Genomic DNA, 14,714 nt, shown 5'->3' with positions numbered 1-14,714 from the left:
TCGGCAGCTCTTGCCTTTGCTGCTTGCTCTTCCCTGCCCGCCTTTGGCATGTGAGCTGTGGGCAGGAGGGGTGGCGTGGGCAGCAGCCTTCCCCTACCTCCCCGCTTCCCGATGATATAATATCCTTCTTTCCGCATATGCCTGTAATAAGGCCGGGATGCGGCGAGTGAACGGCAGTGACCGATGCGAGGGGCTGATTGTCTGTATGGTGATGCTGAAAGGGGTCGTGACTCTCTAAGTGCTCGTCAGGATGAAGGATGACAGCCCCAGACAACGAGACACTTCCCTCCTCTCCCACTGCTAATGAGTGCTCGGGCGGCCAGGGCTGCCGGTGGTTTTAGTTTCTTTTCCCTCTGTTATTTCACTCCCTATTTATTTGTTTAATTAATTTATTTATTTTAGGTTTCTCCCCCCTTTCCCCCACCCTCCATCCTTTCCCTGCCTCCCCTCTGGCTTCTGCAGCTATTTGTGTTGGATCCCGAGCAGTTAGCACTCTGAAAATTTAATTAGGCACTTGGATGAAACCCGAAAGCTGAGCCTCTTCTGGAATTGAGTCTGCAAGGGCCCCCTCAGCCGCTCTCTCCTAAGGGCACTTTGCAGTGGGCAGGGGGACATGGGACCCCTCCCGGGGCCCTGGTGGCATGGCCCGGGTCCTGGGGGGCATGCAGCCACCTCCACCACCACCGGAAAATAGCTTTTGTAGCCGGAGGAGGAACTGGGATGAAAATGGAAGCGCATGTATCAGAAAAAGCCTCTCCCCAGCTGCTTTTCCCCCAGAACAATCCGCAGAATTAGCTAGAGGGTAGGGGCTAGCGATTTCCTTGCTGAATTGCTGGCAATCGGCTAACCAGCAAAAAGCAATGGATATCTCTTCGATTTCCAATGGCAGAAAGGAGAGGGGGGAAATGCCCTAAGCCAGGGAAGCAGGCCCAGGGGGAGAGGAGGAGGAGATCTCTCCAAACCTGGGTTGTTGCTCTTCCCTAAAGTTTTGCTTTCCTGCCTTTTTTTTCAATGCCTTTCAGAAATGAGCTTTATCTGGCTTTGAAGGTCTTCTTGTGGGGACGCTGCCTTTAAAAAAAAAAAAAACCCGCAACCCCGGCAGCATCTTTCCCCAGTCTGCTGTGACACAAATGAGTGATTCTCATGCGCCGTTGTGAGTGCCTTTCAGAGGCACAATGGAAGGTTCCCTGACAAAGTCACCCGGCTGTTCAAAACAACCTGCACGCCACTCGCGGGCCCACGCATTTGCACAGCACTTGTTCTCCGCTGCGATAAGGCATGTTGGGGTTTTTTTCTTCCCTACTCTATTTGAGAAATAATTTTGGTCTTTTAAGTCCCTGCCTTTTTTGATCGTTTTTTTTTCCCTCCTCCTTATTACCGAACAATAGGACTTGCCCTGCCTTTATTCATTACGTGATCTTGCATTACAAGAGCTCGACGTCAGCAGGGAGCGGATGAGATGGCTATGGGAGGGATGCAGCAGCACCCGTCAGTCAGCTGAGACGGGGCTCCGGCCCCCTGGGCATCCCTGTCGATCGCCCCTGATTAAAAGGTGGCTCCAGGACAGTCAATAGCGAGGAGACCACATCAGCCCCCTCTTCACTATCTATTAAACGAGTACATGCTCGAGAAAGCACAAGTACTGCCTTCCCCTGGCATTAGCACATAAAGGCTTGGAAGTGTGAGCAGACACTAATAAATTACTTATGAATTGACAGTTTGGGGTTTTTTTTCCCCCTGTAAAACAAGTAAAAAATACGCCAGGCTCTTTCTTGCCTCTCTCTCTTTTTTTAAATAGGATCAGTTAGACAAAGGGACTCCAGCGTGAATAAACGCAGATTTATGTCCCCATCAGTCGGATCCTTAAACTTCCTAAGTACTTAAGACGTACACATTTTAACTTGAAAAATTACCAGGTTTGTCTAAAGGAAAATTTCTAACATAAAACAGGAAACTCATTTGAAGGGAGAAATTCTCCAATGAAGCGAACCCAGGCAGTCATAAAAAAGTTAAACCAGGCATAAAGGGAAATGTCAGATGTGTGGGAGAGCCAGATGTCTCTCTGTTTTTTCTCTTTTTTTATATTTTTATAACCTAGATCAGATTATAGAAGAATATATGAATGTATCAAACAGGGAGGGGTATGCGGCGAGAGGAGGAGAATTTCGCTTCCAGCCTTTAACTTGATGTAATGCGGAGCGCTCTACAAAGAACAACATTTTTTTATTTCTAAATAAAGCACTTTAGAGTGACACATTTATTGCTGGCAAAGAATTACTCAAATAAGAGACATTGTCAGCTATTTATTTTAAAAGCTTTTTTTTTGGAGTTTGGGAAAAAAGAAAGATCAAAACCCCTTCCCATTCTTCTCAATATTCCCTTAAAAGCTTTCAAATAAAGTGGATTTTTCTGCTCCTAAGTTGCCTTCCTGGTGTTTCCAGGGGTCTGCAGGCACAAGGGACTCTCGTGGGGAGCCCGGGGGCTGCAGGGATCTGTGGGGGCTGGCGGAGGGGCCGCAGCCCGGAGAAAACCCCACGGGTCTCGCGAGGGATTTGCCAAAGGTTGCCCGCCTGGGTTGTGCTCTTGCCGCTCTGCTGAAGTTTAATTATTAAGATATTTTTCAGGCTTCCCGCATGACGTGGATGGCCAAGCCAGGATGACACGCGTGGGCGCTGAGCTTCTGAACCCTGAGACAGCTCGAAAGCAGCCTTCGCGCCTATTTCCACCGAAGCTGACATTCCCAGCTGCCTGTTCCTCGATGCCACCGAGGCCGGCAGTGCCTCCACGAGCAGCTTCCAGGAGAGAAAGAGAAATTGAGACCCCGAGGCTTTCCCAGCTGGGAACGCAGCAACCGGTAAATAACACGGCGTGCAAGTTGAGCAAAGCACTGCACGCTGTGCCGTTCCCCAGGACTTTACAATATTAAATGCACAGTCGCTCGTATATCTATTTGTCCAAAGCAGTGTGAGTCCCCGGAGCCTGTTGCTAAAATGTGCCACGCTAATTTGTTTCTGGAGGAATGGGACTAAAGGCGGCAGAGAGCAGAAGGGGTGATGGTGCCTTTCCCGGGGCGTGCGGGCAGGGATGCGATGGGGTGGGATGGGGCCGTTTGGGTCCACGCTGACGTTCTGGAGCTCAAGTCTGGCATGAGAGGTTTCAGGGTGTTGAGACACTTTGCGAGATGAGCGACCCCATCGCTGCCACGTAGCTCGCGTGGGCACAGCCGCGCTGCCTGCGCTGCCCGTGCAGGGGAAAGGCGCTCCGGGCGCCAGGGCTGGCAGCACGTCCAGACGTCAGAGCAAATGGCCAACGCAACATGAAACATTTGGAAAGCCATGATCTTTCCTACAAGGTCGGGCGGTGTGAAACACCTCATTACACTGCTCAGATGCTGAGCCCTGTCTTTAACCAAGGCCTTTTAATGTCAGTTCCTACAGCCGAAACGGCAGAACATTAGCATACCCGTCAAGGCTTCCCAGTTCACCTCTCCTACGAGCTCAGCTTAAGCACCTTTCTCAAAGCACCTTTCTCAGCCTATGGCACATTTCTCCTCTCTCTCTTGCGAAACAAAAGAGAAGGAAATTAGATCTTTCCACATCAGGCTGCAGAGAGTCTCTCCGGTTGCACGTGGGGTGGTTTTACAACACAGCAAATCTGCTTAACCCCACGGAACTGCATCCCTGTACCACGGAGCCAGCGTGGCCGGTGCCGTTTCGCAGAGGGAGCTCAGAGTGGCCCACCTTCGTGACGCCTGTAATCCCGTGTGGGCTCGGGCCTCGGCCTGAGGGAAGGAGCGTGGAGCGGGTGGAGGTGCGGGAGGCCGAGACCTGAATCCTTGGCTTCACCCTTGACTTGCCCTCCCCTCTCTGTCTACCTCCAAATACCCTTTAATTCGTCTGTACCGTTTTGTATCTGTCGTTTCATTAGCTTTTCATCTCAGCTACTTTCTTTCCCCCCTAGATTATTCCATTTCTCTTGCTTTCCCCCTTTCCTGTTCCTTTTTCTCTATAATTGGATCATTTGCAGTTTATAGGAAGGATGAGAAACAAAAGGTATTGACGACCCAAGCATCCAAAATTATGTGTCAAGCTTAAAAAAAAAGGAGATGAAAAGAAAATCTGGATCCTCTTTCTTTGCATTCTGATTTTTGAATCCGCAGAGCTCATTAGTTCCCCATGTTCAGGGCTTTTTCTGTGTCTGTAGAAACTAGAAGCTTACTTTTAAGAAGAGCTGTAGTCGGTTGACTCCAGCGGCTGGGGAATGATGAGAAACAGTGATGTAAAAGCCCGGGGTAACTGTTCAGCATTAAACCCCTCTTCTCTTCATTGGGCGAAGGTTTACATCAGGCCTAACGCTTTTCACATGGGCCCTTTAAAAGGATGATCCAGTATTCTCTGGAAGAAAATGAACGGCATTTTTACTTCTACTTGGAGAGAGTGGCTCATCCCTAATTGGGCAACGACTTCTGCCAGGGCGGCACCGCACAAAACACTTATTGCCAGCAAAACAGGCGCTCCCAGCAACTCTGCGGCCGCAATTCCCGACTTTCAGCTTCATTTGCTGAGAAACCGAGTCGCTGGCGTTCCTGCCGAACTGGGGGTTCGGCAGCTCTGTCTCCAGAGCGTGCCTTTTATCGGCTGAAGCCCAATGGCCCTTTCCTGGCACACCGGTGTGGAGCCGGCCAGGGTGCCCGGAGGCAGGGACCGAAGGTAGATGCCGGCATGGAGCGGCTGTGTTTGGGACAAGCTGCCAGCATCTGACCAAGGCTCAGACCAATTACTGCTGGCATGAGCCCAAGCCATCCATCTCGGCAAATTTCCCTCCAGGGCCTGCCCCATTAGTAGCAAATAACTAATTATTGCTGTCAGCTTTAATAAAAAAACATTAGTTGAAAGATATTTCTCCCCCCCCCCCATAACTTTCCAATGCTGTATAAATTACTGGAGTCAAAACTAACTTCTAAATTGAGTAATTCCAGACATTTGTCAGACTCCAAGAAATGCTTTAATTAGCGTTGGTTAATAAAGTGTTTAGGTAATTAGGAGAACATTTGTCCTGCCTGTGCGGGTTTTTTTTCCTCTTGCTTATGACAACTCAAAAAAATTAATTGGAGTCCAGGCTTCAAGAGTTATTGGACTTTATTTTTTTTTTTTTTTTTACTCTTCCTTTGTAATAAAGTAGTGGTGAGACTATTAATGATTACTAGTGGAAGTCGTCTCTACTGATCGAGTTCGGAAAGCTTTTCCTCTTCTTGCTGGCTGTTTTTTCCAGCGTGGGGAGCACGGGGAGCGGGAGCGCGCTGGCTCTCGGGGGACGGATCAAAAGCAGCCGCAGCAGCTGGTTCCCTGCGGGGTGCCAGGAAGGATGCGCTCGGGGAGCATCTCTTGTCTGCGGCAAACACAGCGGTGCCAGCGACGCGTCTTTCTGGCGCTCCTCCTGGGCCAAGGAGGCAGAAGCCTCGCTTCGCTTCCAGCCCAGAAGCCTGTCACTCTGCCAGAAATCGGCATTTAAAGCCTCAATGTCCCCCCGCACCCTCACGCTGCCGCTGACAGCTGCCGCGAGTGGCGATGGTCCATGGCGTACACCACAGCAGCCATTTCATGCTCGCATCTTGTGTTAGCTTCAAACGGCTGCCCGTGCCCATCGCCTGGCTCCGGAGCAACCAACTCTGGCGTGGTGCTTTTCCACTGGGTAGAATTTTTCCTTTTCCTCTGTCGGGACAATTGCGACGCTCAGCAGCCAGATATCCCCCTTCTCTAATGTAACCGCTCTTTCATTTTGCTCGCCAGCTCCGGGTGGGACTGTGGGAGCAGGGGTGGTTGGGAAGGAGTTAAGGGCAGCCTTGGCTGGTGAAGGACCACAGCTGTTTGCTGTGAGCAGGGATTTGCAGAAGGGCTGTCAGGAATTAGGGCCTGCCATGGCTATAAAAGGGCTGGTGCTGGGGGCAGGAGGGCCCTGACTGCTGCGGGGGAAGTTTGTGTGCTGGGGGGAGCACAGGAACAGAGAGGAAGGCTTATTTTTAGCAGCATTTGATAAGAGGGCTGCAGCAAGGTAGCTGCTAGAAGACCTGCTCCGCTTTCTTGGGACAAGGTGACGGAGACTGCAGGGCAGCGAGAGAGCCTGGGAGGTGAGCACGGAGGTGAGGCTCTTTGGTGCTTGCTGGGTCCAGGCTTGTCTCAAGGTTTCCACCTTGCACTTGTGCTGTGGGAAGCTCTTCTCTACTCTTGAAACAGTTTCTTCTGGCTCTCCCGCAGCTATTTTAGCAGCCAGCTTAAACCAGCTCAACTCACTGGGCTTTGCTTGGTGGAGAACGGAGGTGTTTGACAGAGGCTTATGCTTCAGATTTTAAAAATTTCAGGGCCAGTTAGTCTTGAAGATATCCTTGTGGAAAGGTCTTCCCTTTCTGAGTTTAAAAAACCCACATAGATGTACTTTGCATCTTGCAAACTGTTTTTAGTGAGATCTGAAACCCAATGCTGTGGCTCTCAGCGGGTCCCAGGGCCATGTCCTAGCAGAATGCTTTGCATTAGTTACTGCATCTCAGCCTTTCCAATCAATACATTAAGTGACTCTGCAATTAATTTGCTTGTCTGGGTTACAGAAGCATAGGAACAATGAGAAACACAGTTTTTTCTGGTCTGGTTTGGGCTAATTGTGGAGAGGGGTCCATTTGCACAGCCCAGGCAGCCCTAAACCCCTCTGACTTCACAGTCCAGGAGGCTTTAAGCTCTCTCTGCGCCAAATCCCAGGCTGTCAGGTTGTGGCTTCCTCCTTGGAGGAACACTGGTCCTGGTGGCTCATCCCCTCTGGGGAGAGAAGGGCTCCAAGAGGCTGCGTGGCTCTGCAGTGCCAGGTGGATGTCCCATCTCCAAGCCTTGGTTTTAGCAGCTATGGGCAACTCGGCGGGATGCGAAACTCCGCAAAGAGTCCTGGCAGGGAAGGGCAGGGCTCAACTTGCAGCCCCCGTATCAGCCAAGCAACATGTAAAGACCCCCTGGGGAGTTAAACCTAGCACTTTCCTGTCCTTTAACCCATGGTGATATGTCACTGATCAGCACAATTGGTTCTAATAGCTCCCCAGGTAGATTCAGGAGAGCAACGAGTTGAACGTAAAAATCCCTTTATTATTGCCGTTTTGCTTTTATATACCCATCAAGCTTTCATATTTAATCTCCTACATCACAATAGCTGATCATTTTTAACATTTGACGTTGATAAAGTGCCCGCTGCTATTATTCTGACATACTATAAAACATTACACCCATTTGCAATAGAAAAGGCAAAGAATCAATACTCGGCCCCATTTTCCAGCGCGGCAGTAAATCACGGGGAGCCTAACAAATTGTTTTAAATATAAGCACCTTCAGAACCAATAAAGAACCCAACTGATCCCTGTCCATTGTCATATCTGTCAAACATCTTTTCTGTTAAATGGGTGCGTGGGTGTTCACCCAAAAAAGGCCAGCCCGCCACCTTGGTCCCCCAGGAGAAGGTCTTCAGGGGTGTATTTAGGGGTACTTGTTGCCGGATGTGCCGTAAATTCCTTTGGGCAGCTGGCTTGGATGGCAGGGGATGCCTTCCAACTTGCCTCTGGTAAGGGTGAAGGTTAGTAAGCCCATAAGCTAAACGAGATTCAGCAGGTGAAGTGCTTCACCCAGCGGTACAAAGAAAATTGATGCTCCTGACTTGCCCCAGCTCCACAGCTGGGCTGCAAGGTCAGTCCTTTCCGTAGGTGTCACAGAAAATGGTCCCAGATTGCTTATTTTTTTATGCATTTGTTGGCGGAGAGCAGTGAACTCTCTGTAAGCGAGGGCGTCTGCGTTTTCCCCAGGCATTGCTCCTGGGGATGGTATTACCGCAGTGCGTTTGCAGCTGCCGCCATGCCATCTCTCCCAGCAGTGCCAGTCGCTCACTGGGGGCTGGGGAGCGCCGCACATCGGGGTGCTCTTGGGATGCGCCTGGGTGCCGGGGCCCAGCCGCCCAAGCGCCTCCATCGGGCGAGGGCTGTGTTCCCTCGGCAGAATAAGGTATCGCCTGATATTTCTTATGTGGTTGTCCCTTCTTGTCAGATCTGTGAGCTTATTAGTCCCTGGGTTTATCTGTGCATTTGCTTGACCATGAGTCGTGTGCGTCCCTGTGTAACCTCCGCCTATTCATCTTCTTCCCTCTATACCTCTGCGTGGTGAGTGCTTAGTCACAGAAAGGTGAAACAACAAAAAAAAGCATATAATTTTTACATCTGAGATGATGTAAACCTTGTGTGCATGGTTTGAAAGTGGTTTTGGCACGTCTGCTGTCAAATAGCTCCTAAATAATATGGTTTACCTGGGTTGACTGATTTATAGAAACCTGGCTCCCAGACCCCAAGGATGACATTTTAAACACATCTTCCTTTCGTTTGTAAGGGATTAAATGAACATGTTTTGACAAGATTGATCATATGGAGGTTCAGATGATTTCTCTTTGCGGCTTCAATCTATAGCTTGTAGAACTGATAGAATATTATTGTGTCTCATTAAAATAATGCATGGCTGGCAGGCGCCACTGCATGCAGGAAAACAAATGTTCGGGGAGTTCCCTCTGCCGAGGCCGCCCCGGAGAGGCGACAGCAGCAGGGGCAATGCGGCTCCTTGCTGCTGCTCCCGTGTCACCTCCTGTCGCCTCCTGCGGTGATCCGCTTGGTCCTTTATTAGGTATTTATTCAACGCATGCTCCTCGATGCTGCCCTCCGAAAGGATTGCTCCGAGCTCAATGGTGCCATTAACATCAGCTGGGAGTAGGAGGCAGGTTCCAATTCCTCTCTTTCTCCACAGGAAAGGTATTCCCTCTTCAGCTACAATGTGCCCGTTGTTCTCGCCAGTAACTAAATTTCAAGAGGGGGCCACGTCTGCTGCTATGCACTGGTGCTGGTGGGGATGCGCCAGGAGTCTGGTTTTGACTCTCAAGCCCTCATCCTGCAAAAGGTTCTGCAGCTTTGGGCACTGAGGCTTGGTGGCAGGATCAGGTTTGCCCCTGCGGGATGAGGGGTTTTTGGAGTTTATACTCTTCGTTCCAATTTCATTAACCTTGTGACCACTGTTGTAGGCTGTCTGCCCTCCATAGCCTTAGGAAAAAATAAAGGCAAAACCCCGTCTTTAAAATCACACAATCAGCTTTAAGCCCGGAAGCCTTGGAAGACCTGAACTGGCTTGTTCTTTCTCCAAAAATACTCGAGCCTTGCAGTTCCTTTGGCAGAGGGAGCGGTAAATCACTGGGGACAGGGAATCGCTGGTCTGGCAAATGCAAAGCGCTGCCTCGGAGCTGCAGCGGGAGGAGCACGGCAGTGGGCCGGGGGTCTCCGGACCTCCGCGGGGTTAGTGGCATTTGTAACGCCTTGTTAAGGTGCTGCACGGAGAGGCCATTTAAACACCAGCGCTCGGCAGCCTTGGATGCCATGCCGGACATCTGCCCTCCAGTACGGCTTTCAGCCCGAGTGTGACTACAATCAGCTTTTAAATTGTGCTCTCTGAAATTGCTGCTGGTGCCAGCAGGACTGTTGGGAACAGAGTAGGAGCGTGGAAAGAAAAACTGTGTTTCTTCTACAGGCTGAATGCAGAGTCACCAGAAGGCTTTGCAGGGCTGGTCTGCTCCTGGTTCATCCCACCTGACTTGTGTGTGTTTCTCTCTCTTGCTAAGTTACTGCCGTTGGTGACGTTGTCCTTAGGCACACGGCCAAATGGAAAGGGGAGAGGACTTCTTCGCTATCCTGTTCTTGGCTTGTAGACATGACTTATCTCCTTCCTGGCTCCGTCCAGGCTTAGGAAGCCATTACCCTTGGATGGCAGGTGAAGGCAGCAATCTTGTAGGTACTCGCTGGCAATTTGCATCACTGCATTATGCATGGGCAGAAAACACAGAAATAAAGTACAAGGAACAGGAAATCATTGTGGTGTTTTTAATCTGAAAGGTGAGATCGAACTGCTGTTTGTAGGCTCCCTTTAATGGCCCCTCAATTGGTAATTAGTGTTATATTATCACATATCTTTAATAGAATATTGATGCTGTTGGCAGAGATATAATCCCAGTGTCAAGAGTAATTCCCCTCTTTCCAGCGTGTTGCACTTATTACATATGGGCCCAGCAGAGCTGGTCGTGAGGCTCGGCTGATGCATCTCAAATCAATTAGACGCAGCACTTCACCACAAGTGACTTATGGTACGTCAGAGAAATGCATATTAATGATTCGCTTTGGGAGGGTGAACTGCCATGGAAGAGGTGCTGGCTTGGTCTGACTACCGCCTGCTGCTTGGTTGGGTTCGAGGAGAGCCTCGGGGATCCAAACCACGTCCTGGATGTGCAGGAGCGTGCCTTCCTCGGAGGTACGGCGGAGCCAGGCAGAGCTCTTGGTTCATTTATCAAAGCGCCTTCGCTTTCTATTTGAAAGCAGGTGAAACAATAATAAATACCAAGCAACGAAAGTTAATCTCTATCCACAGCACTGTAATAAATGGGAAGTTAAACAAAAATCAATGCGGACCTGTTAATTCCAGCCAGCTCCTGAGTCCTCTCTGGAGCTGAATTCAGCCCTGGCAGGATGTGGCGGCCAGCCCCTTCCCCTGGGGCACAGGCATCCTCTCCATGGCACGGGGCATTACTCCCCCAGCGCTGGGAAGCTACGCCTTCGTGAGAGCCTTTTTCTCTGCCACAGCCTGAGAGGTCTCATTTGGCAATGAGCATCAGGCCCTCGACTTATTTAGCTGAGGTCATTTTACTACTTGTACCTGGGGACTATTAGAAGAATTGCTTAATGAATCACATTCCATCTCTTCCTGCTGCGCATGCACACAGGCACGGGTCAGAAAGATAATACACTCCTCCAGCAATTGCCTCTGGAACGACAGCAAAGGGAAGTCGGGATCAATGCTTCCCCCGATATCTCCACCCGCCGAAGACTGCGGTGTTTCTGGGTCTCGGCGTATGCTGCTCTCCCTCCTTCCCCTTGGCAATGAAAGCCAAGCACGCCGGAGCCCTCCTTTCCCCTCGCTCTTGTCAAGGATTTCTCAGCCATCTTTCAAGGGCACTCGCAGCCCAGGGGCGGTGGAGCACAGACAGCATCCTTCAGCCTGTCTGATGGCAGCGATGCCACGGGTCTGGTGTGCTGGGAAAGTCTTTCTGCAGGGGCTCCACCGTAACGGCGGGAACCTTTAACTCCCTGCTTCTCCCTGTGCTCCCCAAGCCCACAGATGCACAGCGAGATCCCTGCTGGGACTGTAGTCTTTATTTCTCCCCCGGGATGGCTCCTGCGTTGCCCTCTTGCCGGGGTGGCACTCGTAGCTCTGATGGATGTGTTTGCGGGAAGAGCGTTGCATCCCAGCGGAGCGATGTTGTGCGTGTTCCCGGTACAGCATAATGTCAAATATCAATCATGCGTGATAAACACAGTTTGAAAGCAAAGGACACTTCAGAAGAACGGGAAAGAGGAATGTAAGGGCTAATTCAGACCTCGTGAGAGACCTGGTCCCCCCGGAGCAGGACATGCTGAAGAGGTGACCCCCAAGAGTGGTTCCTGGAGGAACTGGGTTTCTGTGCAAGCTCAGCACCTTTGTTCTCCCCTGGGACGAAAGAATTTGATTACTGCAGAAACCGTTGTACCGAGACAGCCGTAAACGGCCCACACTCAAGACTGCTACAAGCACCCCAAAACCCTGTAAACTTCTGGGTTGGTAAAATCGCTTCTGGGGAGCCTTTCAGGACAGCAAAGGCTTGGCTTTCCACAGGACCTTAAAAGTCCTTCTCCGACTCTTGGACTGACTCTCCCCTGTCCCCCCACTTCCCTCCACCAAGGGGAGCTGCAAACCCATCTCAGAAGGGAAGATGGTTCAAGCATTGGGCTCGGGCTTGGGCTCCTGTTCTGGCGACAGCGCCTTTCCTCCCGAGGACGTCCCTGCAGCCACGGCTGCGTTGTCTCCGGAGTGGCCCATGCACCAGCCTGACCCTCCCTTCGGATCCGGCATTGCTTACTCCTTTACCCACGGGCACCGATTTAAAGACGACCCGTGGATGCTGCCTCTGACATCACCCTGCGCCGGGCCACCTCAAAAAACCTTGGGCCAGAGCAGGCACGGTAAATCTGCTGGGGCTTTGCCGTTTCCATTTGCGCATCTCCCTGATTTATTTCTTTTTTCCCTTTCAGTGCCTTCAGCCTCAATTAAGTAAAATAGCTTAGTATGTGTCTGCATTACAGTCCTAGTCCTATTGACATTTACACTTGAGCAAGGTTTTTTGAACCACCCTACTGTACGGGAACCTTTAAATAGCCTTGTTTCCATTTTGTTGCATGTCAGTGCTGATGACAAGGTACAAAACTCTCCGGGAGATGGAGCGAGGAGGCCACGTGTGCACCAGCTGCAGAACCCGCTCCTCTTTCTGCAGAAACCCGCTTTCAATCACTCGTTTGTCGCTTGTGCTTTCTGGAAGACTCGGAGGTATATCGCCCAAGCTCCGCGGATATGAAGGAGAAAGCCTATGAAAATAGATTGTAACTACCAACTCTGAAATTCAGCAGGCTGGAAGCGTTCGTGCCGTTGCCCAGCACACGTGGGGCACGAGTCACGGCGGTGTGTGGCACACCGGCTCTCCGCTGCCGGAGGGATGCAGTGCGGCACGGCGTCCCGTTCCCATCAACCCCCAGCGGGAGTTAGAGCTCTTGGAAAACTCGATCCGTAGTCTCGAAACAAATGCTGGAGCTGGGATATGGTGGATGGGAGGCACTAGTGGGCAATTCTGCTTCAAAACGCTTCCAGTGAGTTTCAGAGCCTGGACGTATTTAACTTTTAGCAAAACAGCAGCAATCAGGAATCTTTTCTTCGTAGACACAAAAGTGTCTGCGGCGAGGTCTCCCGGATAATGACGGCGATGCACATTAGCATATATTTCCTTGAGAACTGAACTGTCATAAGGCTAGCCTTGAAAGCTACTTGGAGTATTTACAGCTTTTATGAGGCCCCCCGGGAGAGAATAATCTTAAAGTACTGCAGACACTGCTTGGAAGAACTGTGAAAAACATTCAATTTAGGAACAATTTTGCCTCCATCTAGCTATTTTTTGTAAGCGCTTGCTCCCACCGCCGATTGTTTCCCTGCCCGGATCTCCTCTGCCACAGCAGTGGGTTGCAGCAGAAGTGACTTTGACAGCCCAAGCAGAGAATTAAGGGTTTGGACAGGGAAAGGGCAGCACAGGGCAGAAAGCTTCGGGACAGAAAGCTGCATCTTCATGCAAATACCTCTTTGGAAATAAGAAAGAGAGGGAGAGACATGCAAGAAGACAAAGCAGCTGAGTTGTCTCTAAACAGCATGCTTTTCATACTTTTCCAGGAGGCATCAGTGGATTTCCGAGGCTACCCCAACGCATGTGTCGTGTCCTATTACCCCATCCTCAGGATTCTGTAACCATGTCAACCAAAAGGGAAGACAAGGAAAGCAAGCAAAAAAAGGAAAAAGAAAAGGAAAACTCAGCCCGAAACCCACTATCTTTTTGGATTATGCAAAACACATGAGTACCTGATCCAGCTTTCTAAATTGCAGGGTTTTACAGCGTTCTGTTTATAGTGGGATGTCACAACTTGTAATGATCTGCTATATCATTATGGGAGCAGATGCCAAACTTAGATCTCTGCATGTTTATAAAAAGGCTCTCGCTTGCTGTAGTGCTGCAGAGAGGTTTCAGAGCTCCTTGGCAAGTTCGGAGGACGGGGATAATGTTTGCCCAGGGGCGTCTGCATGCGCAAACACAGCTGCGAACGCAGCGGCATATGGAGCTGCTCCCCCTTGCACACGCAGGCGGGCATGGGCACAGGCTGCTGCGAGTGGTAGCGCTCTGCCAGGCTGAAATACCTATCCCATCCAGGGGTTGCCTTGTCTGGTCGTTTAATTACAACTGCACTGCCACCGTCATTACTTGATTGTCATTTTTCTATTGCTTAAATACTTCAGCACAAAGCAGAAACAATCCATTCTGGCCATATTCCCTGTAAGTAAATGAAAATGGCAAGTCAGGAGACTCCGAGCAGACAGCTTGGACCAAATATAACAGGCAGAAAATTCCTCTAGCTATCTGGTAGATAATTTTTAAATGGTAACAACAGCCATGGAAATGAAGAGCGGTTTAAACGGTCTGAAGCCATACAAACGTCCCCACCGAGTAGTTTGCCGCACCTCAGCTCAAGCATACAGGGAGCTACACCCAGCAGGCAGAAAACAAGCCTTGAGTCTGGCCTTGGCTTTGCTGTTGGCTCACCCCAAGCCTTGGAAATCATTCTGAGTGGGACAACCTGGGAACAGCAGCAATCCCGTCCCTGTGCTGCTCCACGGGTGCTGTTGGATTTGCATCCCTTGGAAATCCCCCCCCGGCTGCCTCAGGTGAGCAGAGGAAGGAGGAACCGCTGGTGGCTCAGGGGGCTCACGGCGTTATTCACGGTGCGGGTGCCAGCATCCAGCACCCTGTATCTCCTGGGCAAGCAATGGGAGGCTTATGAAAACAGCAACATCATTCCCTGCACGAAATAACCCGGGAGGAGCAACAAGCGGTGCCCCTCTTTGCAGGCGTTTGCCAAAAAAATAAGCGCGTGCCTGAATAGAAAAAGAAATAAAAGAATTCTTGGAGCTTGTCTTCGGGGCGCAGCAGCGTGAACGGCATGTTTTATTCAGCGAGGAGCAGCTGCACTACCTGGAGCAGAA

General features: G+C 50.6%; 1 long non-coding RNA gene across 2 annotated transcripts in view; it reads left to right on the top strand.

Annotated features, from left to right (window-relative positions):
* The first annotated feature begins 5,958 nt into the window (after nt 1-5,958).
* Nucleotides 5,959-14,714, top strand: part of LOC115345115 — a 30,021-nt gene continuing 21,265 nt past the window's right edge. Inside the window, exons 1-2 of one of the 2 annotated variants that reach the window (XR_003924723.1) lie at nt 5,959-6,139; nt 6,310-6,316. This is a non-coding gene — a long non-coding RNA (uncharacterized LOC115345115). Of the gene's footprint in view, nt 6,140-6,309; nt 6,317-7,835; nt 8,028-14,714 lie in introns of those variants that run through there. The other variant, XR_003924722.1, reaches the window with a different exon arrangement.

This window comes from Aquila chrysaetos, chromosome 8 (genome assembly GCF_900496995.4).
Source record: "Aquila chrysaetos chrysaetos chromosome 8, bAquChr1.4, whole genome shotgun sequence".
NCBI lineage: Eukaryota > Metazoa > Chordata > Aves > Accipitriformes > Accipitridae > Aquila > Aquila chrysaetos.
This window is presented reverse-complemented; position numbering and strand designations above follow the sequence as displayed.